This window comes from Danio aesculapii, chromosome 4 (assembly GCF_903798145.1).
Source record: "Danio aesculapii chromosome 4, fDanAes4.1, whole genome shotgun sequence".
Lineage (NCBI taxonomy): Eukaryota > Metazoa > Chordata > Actinopteri > Cypriniformes > Danionidae > Danio > Danio aesculapii.
The window spans coordinates 24,601,543-24,611,145 of record NC_079438.1 but is presented as its reverse complement, the minus strand read 5'-3'; positions in this window follow the sequence as shown (position 1 = coordinate 24,611,145).

Sequence of the window (9,603 nt, the reverse complement as noted above, 5' to 3'; positions counted from 1 at the left end):
TATATATATATATATATACATATATATATATATATATATATATATATATATATATATATATATATATATATATATACATATATATATATATATATATATATATATATATATATATATACATATACTTCATGCAGCCATCAGCAAACAACAGACTGCTCACCCGGAGGCTGCTTTTATTGTTGCGGGGGATTTAATCACTCAAACTTAAAGACAGTGCTCCCCAAATTCCATCAAAACATTTTCTGCCAGACAAGGGGAAACAAAACTTTAGACCAAGTTTACACAAACATGGCTGAAGCATACGCTGTGACCCCCCTCCCCCACTTGGGTCAATCAGATCACCTTTGTTTGTTTCTCACCCCCAAGTACTCACCCATCGTCAACCGTGTGAAGCCATCAGTAAGGCCCATCAAAGTGTGGCCAGCGGGGGTGGACTCCACACTCCAGGACAGGTTTGAACACACAGACTGGAGTATGTTTGCCTCCCAGGCCACATGTGGCTCTCACACAGACATTGATAGTTACACTTCCTCTGTTCTGGAATATATCAACACCATCATAGACAGTGTTACAACCCAGAAACAGATCACCACATACCCAAATCAAAAGCCATGGATGAACAAGGAGGTGCGCCTCCTGCTGAAGGCATGCAACACTGCCTTCAGATCAGGGGATGCACAGGCCTACAGCACTTCCAGGGCTAATCTGAAGAGGGGCATCAAAAAGGCCAAGCACTGCTACAAGCTAAAGCTAGAGGAGCACTTTTCCAACTCTGATCCTCGGCGCATGTGGCAGGGCATCCAGGCCATCAGCAAATACAAACCCAGCCAGTCTACCCCCACAGCCACAAATGTCTCCTTCCTGAACGAGCTAAATGACTTTTATGCCCGCTTTGAAAGAGACAATACAGAACCCTACACCAGGAACACTACCTCAACCGACCACTCACCTATCACACTCACCTCCTCAGAAGTCTACACCGCACTGAGTCGGATCAATGTGCGTAAGGCTGCTGGACCAGACGGTATCCCTGGGCGCGTCCTCAAAGCATGTGCAGAACAGCTCACTGGGGTATTCACAGACATTTTCAACCTGTCACTTAACCTAGCAACTGTGCCAACATGCTTTAAAACCACCTCTATTGTGCCAGTGCAGAAATACTCCAGCCCAACATGCCTGAATGACTACCGCCCTGTAGCACTCACACCCATCATCATGAAGTGCTTCGAGAGGTTGGTCCTGGCACATCTGAAAGACTCTCTGCCATCCACACTGGACCCACATCAGTTTGCCTACCGTGGCAACAGGAGCACAGAAGATGCCGTCTCCATAGCACTGCACTCTGTCCTCACACACCTGGACAATAAAAACACTTATGCACGAATGCTGTTTGTTGACTTCAGCTCAGCATTCAACACTGTCATACCCTCTAAGTTACTGATCAAACTCAGAGACCTGGATATCAATGCGTCTCTCTGCAACTGGGTTATGGACTTTCTGACTAACAGACCTCAGAATGTTAGATCAGGCCACATCTGCTCCACCGCCGTCACACTCAACAGTGGTGTACCACAGGGCTGCGTGCTGAGCCCCTTCCTCTACTCCCTTTTTACCATCGACTGTAGGCCTGTGATAAGATCCAACACCATCATAAAATTTGCAGGTGACACCACAGTGATTGGTCTAATCAGCAATAATGATGAGACTGCCTACAGGGAGGAGATACAGCATCTGGCCACTTGGTGCACCGACAATAATCTGCTCCTTAACACCAATAAGACCAAGGAGCTCATTGTGGACTTCAGGAAGGGACGAACAGGCTCACATGATCCCATCCACATTAATGGGTTGGCCGTTGAGCCTGTCTCATCCTTCAAGTTCCTGGGGACCCACATCTCAAAGGACCTTTCCTGGACCACCAACACCTCCAGCCTGGTCCAGAAGGCTCATCAGCGCCTATTCTTCTTGAGGCAACTTAAGAAGAACCAGCTTTCATCAGCCGTCCTGGTGAACTTCTACCGCTGCACAATAGAAAGCATCCTGACCAACTGCATCACAGTCTGGTATGGAAGCTGCTCTGTTGCTGAGCGTAAGGCACTGCAGCGGGTGGTGAAAACTGCCCAACGCATCACAGGGACTACACTGCCAGCCATTGAGGACATCCAGAAGAAACACTGTCTGCGCAGAGCACGCAGTATTCTTAAGGACACCTCTCACCCTGCTCACAGACTGTTTTCTCTCCTGCCTTCCGGCAGGCGCTTCAGGCTCCCCCGGACAAAAACCAGCAGACTGAGGAACAGCTTTATCCCCAGAGCTGTCTCCCTTTTGAACTCTACCCCTCACTGACTCTTTTGCCCCCCCAATACACCCCCCACACTCCTCTAACTTATACTCCTCACAATCACTGCACTATTTAACATTTGCACATTTAAAGTTTGCACATATTCATTGCACTGATTCACTTATTTGAACTGTACATGCCCACTGCACATGGACATTTGTAATTGTTTATCTATCTGGACACTTCTGCTATTAATAGCATCCTGTACATATATTCATTTATTGTAAATCTGTTCATAGCTAATATAATCTGTATATAATGTTCATAGTACATCCATCTGTAAATATTACCATAATTTTTCTATAACTGCACTTTATAACTTATACCTGTATCCTGCACTTGCTGCTATTGCACTGCTGGTTAGACCGAAACTGCATTTCTTTGCCTTGTACTTGTACATGTGTAATGACAATAAAGTTGAATCTAATCTAATCTAATCTAAAATCATGTTCCTTCACAAAAACAAAAGATTTTTCAAAAGGTAATCTTTTGAAAAGAAATTGAATTAAGTAAAATTGAATGATCTACTTTAGCACAGACTGCATGGTACAACCCTGTCCGAACCTATTATCACTGGAAGACTGGGTATAATTTTTACTGGTAAGTTGTAGACAAAATATTGCCATTTCTTTAACTTCAAATTTGGCTGAACAAAAAATGTTTATTTAAAAATATATATTTTATTTTCTTACAGTACTTTATCAAATGTTCAGTTTTAGAAATTATGTATATACAATAAAAAAAGAGAACAAATTCTGTAGTCAATAGATCTAATTTGCATTTGGAAACGTGGATTTTACGTTATATCTGCATTTGAGATAATTTCAGATTTGATCCTTAAATATTTTGATTGTCTGAATAGAAAATATCACCTAACATTACTATAGTAACAGAAGTAAAGCAAATAAGCATCAGCATAAATCTTATTTGAATGTCATCATGCTTGGAATAGTGAAGATTTAACATAAATGTAATTATGAAAAATAAGGTTTTTAAACAGTAATCAGTAAACACAAAAAGAAAAAAAACGTGTTTGAATATTTTATATAAAGCATAGACTATATATTACATAATTAAACAAGATATTTAATTTAAAAGTGTGAAACTTTATCTATATATTATTCTTACATGTCTAACATTACAGGTAAAAGAATGCTTCGTTTTGTGAACCTTGATAATTCACTACAAAAGTTTCCGACCGGAAGTTAAGGTACACCTGGCCTTCATCTACAGACATCATACAGACATAAGCAAAGCCTGTTTTTACAGTGACGGTACATTAATGTATATTTTCCAAAATAACATACAGCGGCCTTCTGTTGCCTATTGCAGCTGTGCACTACTGAAGGCCGACAGCAAATGTAAGATAATCGAGATTATTCATCTATATTACGAAGTACTCCGAGCTAATAATAGCAGTCGTTATGTTATCCGATGGGACATGTGGATAATAATATACAAGTTATACAGTTTTTGTTAACTTACCTCGAAGTAGACCTGTTGCTCGCCATCGCTCGCTCATCTAACTGTTAGGAGTCCAATCGCGCGAAAATGCAGTGGGCGTGGCCAACCTGTGACGTCAATCCAGTTTGACCAATAGAAAAAGGCCTCATCATCCCAGAGGGAAGATACCGCCCCTGCGGAAGAGTAAAACTTTTCAACTCGCAAGCAAAAATTTAAGATCCGCAAAAAAATCTGACCCAACAGAAAGCAAAATGAATAAAAACCCTACTGGTAACTGAATAAAATGGCAATAGTTTATTTTTTGCAATGCAGATTTTTTTTAACCAATGACATTTTTTAATTAAATGTTTTTTTTTTTTCTTTTAATCTTTTATTTTTTAATTACAATGAACTTAGTTTTGGTCTAATACTAAATATGTTTGTTTGAATAATAAAGACACAAAAATTACTCTAGCATACAGTGGTTCAAAACTTTTCAACATGCAAGCAAAACCTTTCAATTCGCAAGCAAAGATTCTAGATGTGCAATAAATGACAGCAGAACAGAGAGCAAAATTAATGAGTGTGCAATGAAAATTGTGCTTACTGCATAGTTTATTTTTTGCGATGCAAAACATTTTATTATCACTGACATATGTTTTTTGAATGAAATGTTTTTTTATTTGCAATCTTTTATTTTTTAATTACTATGTGCTTAATTTTTCCTTAAAAGTAAATATTTTTGATTAAATAATAAAGAAACAAATCTAGCTCCATAATCAAGAGGAAAATTATCATTCAATCATGCAAACACAGTTTAATTGTTCAAAGACAGTTCAGTGTTGTTCAAAGACACTTCACTGTTTTAGTTTATCATCGACATTAGATGTGTTACATTACCCATAAGTTATTTTTGGGGGCAGAATATTGTTTTCTAATTTTTGCTTTTTCACACAGGGTAACTTCGAAGTCCTTGTTAGATGGGCTCCCTGCACATCATGGTATGTACTCTTGCTATAGTCCAATACATTTTCATTGGTTACAGCTTCTGTCTTAATCCACTTTTATTGAACTTGCATGATTTAAATAGTATTTTTTTCTTTTTCTTTTCTGTTATAGTGGAATCAAGTGGAAAGACTCTTGGGAGCCATCATTATTTGTTTGACTGTAATATTGAAGTTTATTTGTTAGTGATTCTACAGGCTCATGTACAAAGAAAATTAATAAATAAATAAAGCAGTGCTTTTACCATTGTTAAAACAGTTCAGATAGGACAGTTATTATCAGTTCAGCCATGTTGCTCACTAATCCACATGCAATATTTGTATGATATAATAATTTACAATAACTGTTCCACTCAGATACACACACTGCAATTTATAAAATGTCATGTTTATTACTAATTATTACTTATGTTGTTATTTTTTGGAAATATAAATGGTGTGTATGCTTAACACAAATAAAGTTAACTGTGTTTGGTAAATAAGTTCAGACTGCTTATTTGCATACTGGGATAGTTGACATTTATTTAATGTTTTATTCTAAAACGTAATTCCATTTTCAAAGCACTTAATTGTTTTATTTAAAGCAATTACATGAAGTGGTATCATTAAGCATTTAAATTATGTTAATTATTTTACAGGATCAGCACCAAACTGGATCTAGAATTGTATTTGCACAGTTGTATATTCAATTTTGACATGCAGTTTCTATTTCTGTACTCATGCATACGTATAATTTTCTCCTTCTATTTGTTATACCAACCAAATTTGTTATTTATATGCTACAAAATAGCCATTTGCAACAAATTGTATCCTGTATGAATCCTTCAAGGTAAGTAAAGCATTAGAGTCTTGCTAAAATTGATGCAATTTCATAACTTTATAAATTTGTCTATCATTTACTCACAATAAAAGTGAACAATGTTTGTAGGAAGTAATTGAAGATTAATATTGTAAAATGTATCATAACCAGATGACAATTGAGGTGGGTGTTAAGGAATTAACACTTTAATAGAAAATACATAGAAAATAATAATCAATTTAATTTGCCTTTCTTCACATTGTCACATTATCAAAGTTATTATCAGATATTTATCAAAGACAAAAATCATATCGTCATTCTTAATAATAATTTGCTTATTATTTAAAGAAAAAAACATATTTTTATATCATTGTAGCTGAATAAGGCATGAATCCTGTATATAAATGAACGTACAAAAATAGAGATTAGATAATAGATAGATAGATAGATAGATAGATAGATAGATAGATAGATAGATAGATAGATAGACAGACATATTATTTATATGTAAGCTTTCTACGGTCGGAAGCTAAAACAATATACGCCTATATTATGACGCCTCTGAACAGATCGGGTCATTGGCTGTTGACTCCCTGTAAAACTCCTTGTGGTTGGACTACCTTTCAAGCCATATAAAACAGTGCATTATGTTATAAAGTATGTTTTTATATAATCAGCGCGTTAATAAAATGTCATATTATCAGTGAAGCGTTGCTATGTGAGAAATTACCACTTCACTGAGATTCACACCCTAATGGCAGGGTTCTTTGACCGCAATAATAAACTACAAATAATCTTGCCATGTTTACCAATTCCCTTGACTGATTGACAGAGGCGTATGGGAAATGTAGTATAAAACTGTTAATGTAAAAAAATATATATGTTTATTGGATGGAAAGATTTTTTTAAAAATATGTTCACAGTAAAAGACCCTATGACATATCTAAAAAGCAACCTAAAATTTTATATTTTACGGTTCACATTTCTTAAAACACCTTTTTTTATACCTTTACATATATGTCTGAAAACTGTGCATAACATTATTGAATGAACATAGCATGAGTAGTTATCCTACCAATTTTCACTTTGATATGCTGATCACACTTTGAGTTATTTGAAATCTGGATTTTTGTATTGTTCATTTGGGGCTCTATTTGGCCCCTGGGGGTTGAAGAGCAGTAAAAGCCACATATGTATTAAGAGCATCATGCACAACTATCTGTGGTGTCAGATTTAAATCTGATTGTTTTCTCTTTTATATTCTCACAACATGCTTGTTTATAGGATTTGTAGGATGTTTTGTGCCCATCAGATGAAATACAGAAATATTTTATATAAAGTTTTAATACTACTACTTCTAGTAGTAGTAGTAGTAGTAGTAGTTGTTGTTGTAATAATGCTAACAACAACATAAATTAGTTGCTTTATTTAAAGAATACCCAGGCCTAAGTGTGAACCTGCAACTACTTGCAACTCCTTATTGCCAGGAAAATTGGACAGTTTAAACAAACCTTAAGATGCTTACCTGTTACCATAACACACTAAAATTACAGCATTTCAGAAACATGTGGCTACATGCAATACTTACAGTTGGTCAGAATTATTATCCACCTTTCAATTCTTTTCTTTTTTAAATATTTCCCAAATGATGTTTAACAGAGCAAGGAAATGTTCCCAGTATGTCTGATAATATTTTTTCTTCTGTAGAAAGTCTTATTTGATTTATTTCGGCTAGAATAAAAGCAGTTTTAACATTTTAAGGTCAAAATTATTAGCCCCTTTAAGCTATATATATTTTTTCAATAGTCCATAGAACCACCACTATATAATAACCTGCCTAATTACCCTCACCTGCCTAGTTAACCCAATTAACCTAGTTAAGCCTTTAAATGTCAATTTAAGCTATATAGAAGTGTCTTGAAAAATATCTAGTCAAATATTATTTACTGTCATCATGGCAAAGAGAAAATAAATCAGTTATTAGAGACGAGTTATTAAAACTATTATGTTTAGAAATGTGTTGAAAAAATCTCGCCATTAAAGAGAAATTTGGGAAAATAAATGGGGGGCTAATAATTCTGACTTAAACTGTATGTCATCTTGTGTCTTATGCTGGGCATCAGCAATCTGCTTCCTTTTTATGCTGTTTAAGATTTATGTTGTACTATATTTCGATACATCAAGTATTGGCTGTTTGTAGCAATATGGCCCTTTTCAATATTCTGTAATGCACATTTCATCTCTTTTGCTTCTAAAAAAAAGCACAATTAGCACACATCAGTAAGTATATGCAAGCATCCCTTTTCAAACCAATTTTGTCCAAAACATTTTTGTCAGAAGTTAATCAATGTAAACATATATTTTTACATATTTCATATAAAAATTAATGAATAAAAATAGTTTACTAAGTCACTTACACTTTTTTATTTAAATTAAATAGATTTACTTTTAAATTATAACATCAAACCTATTCTGATCCTCTTCCTGTTTGCTTGCTTGTCCCTTACCCTATCAATCTTTTTCATCTCTCTTTACAATGGTTATTCCAGCCTGTTCTCACGAGAAAACGTAAGTATTTTACGTTTTGTCAGTTTAGTGGCTAATTCGTACGAATTCGCACGAGTTCAGTCATACGAAATTGTACGATTTTAAAAAGGAGGCGTGGCACCTAAACCCAACCGGCATTTGGGGATGAGCAAATCGTACTAAATTCTACGAATTAGATCGTACGAATTCATACGAATTAGCCACTAAATGAAAAAGTTACGAATTGCTGTGAGATTGTGTTGGTTATTCAGCACCCTTCTGCATAACTGACATACAAATGACATATCACCAATTCAAAGTATAATAACTTTATTGTCACAGTACCATAAAAATAACTGTACAGATCCTGCAATTCATTTGTGCAAACTTTGCAGCCGGACAGTATAGTAACGTTTGTGTGTTTTTTTTTCCCTTTATGTTCTCGGTACTCATTATTATACTGGGTAATGTAGCTTCACAAAATATTTTCTAAAACGTCAATCATAAAAGCATGTGTCTGTTAATTATGAAGACAAAAATAATAATAAAAAAAACACATTTTAAAACCCACTTTATATCTTGAAATGCTGTTTTTTGTCTTCATATTTTTTATTTAACATGCTAGCGATGCATTCGTTATTTTAATGTTTAAATACTGAAAACATATAAAAGCCATCGTTTAAATGGTTATATTTTACCTTTAAATTGTAGTATAGTTTATACCATTTTTAACTATTTGATATAAAACCACAATGTGTGACTTAATTCATTGTTAAAAATGAAATAATTTAAGTGCTTAAATAATTTATAGTAAAAGTGCCCGCTCAATTTTGACAAGGCCTTTGCAAAAATTTATTTCTGCCTGCCACTAATATATATATACATTAATATTGTTACGTTTTCATCTTTATTTTTTTTTTGTTATGTAAGGAGATTTGAAAGATATTTCTTCTTTCCTCTCAAATCATTTTCCATCACCACGTTTGTGACCAAAAGAGCTATTTAAGACTTCTAATGTATTTTATGTTAGCACCTCTATACAAGAGAGTGGCATAACATTTAGTCATTCTGTTACTTTCGCTTTTACACGCGAACGTGAAAAAAACTATTGTTTTGGCTTTTATTTAATTTTAAATAAACAAAAAGTAAAACAGTATTTAATTAATGTTAAAATTATAATGGTTTAGGCTCCGTATTTTTCAGATACATAATGAGAAACAATAAAAAATACATTATTTTTCAAATTAATTTGATCAATTAGTATAATAAAATAATATTAACAGAACATTAATAAACAGTAAACATTTGCAATAGCTTACAACTATGGTTGCAGGATTTTATAGGTAGTGACAAATCAAGGTTTTCTGGTAAATGCAGTTTCTTTTGAAATTGTTTGATAAAGTGTTGTTTGTTTTAAAGGTAAAAGGAGGCATAATCCCAGCAGCCAGACTGAATTACTTGCCTACCTTAAAGAATCTGATGCAGGCTTC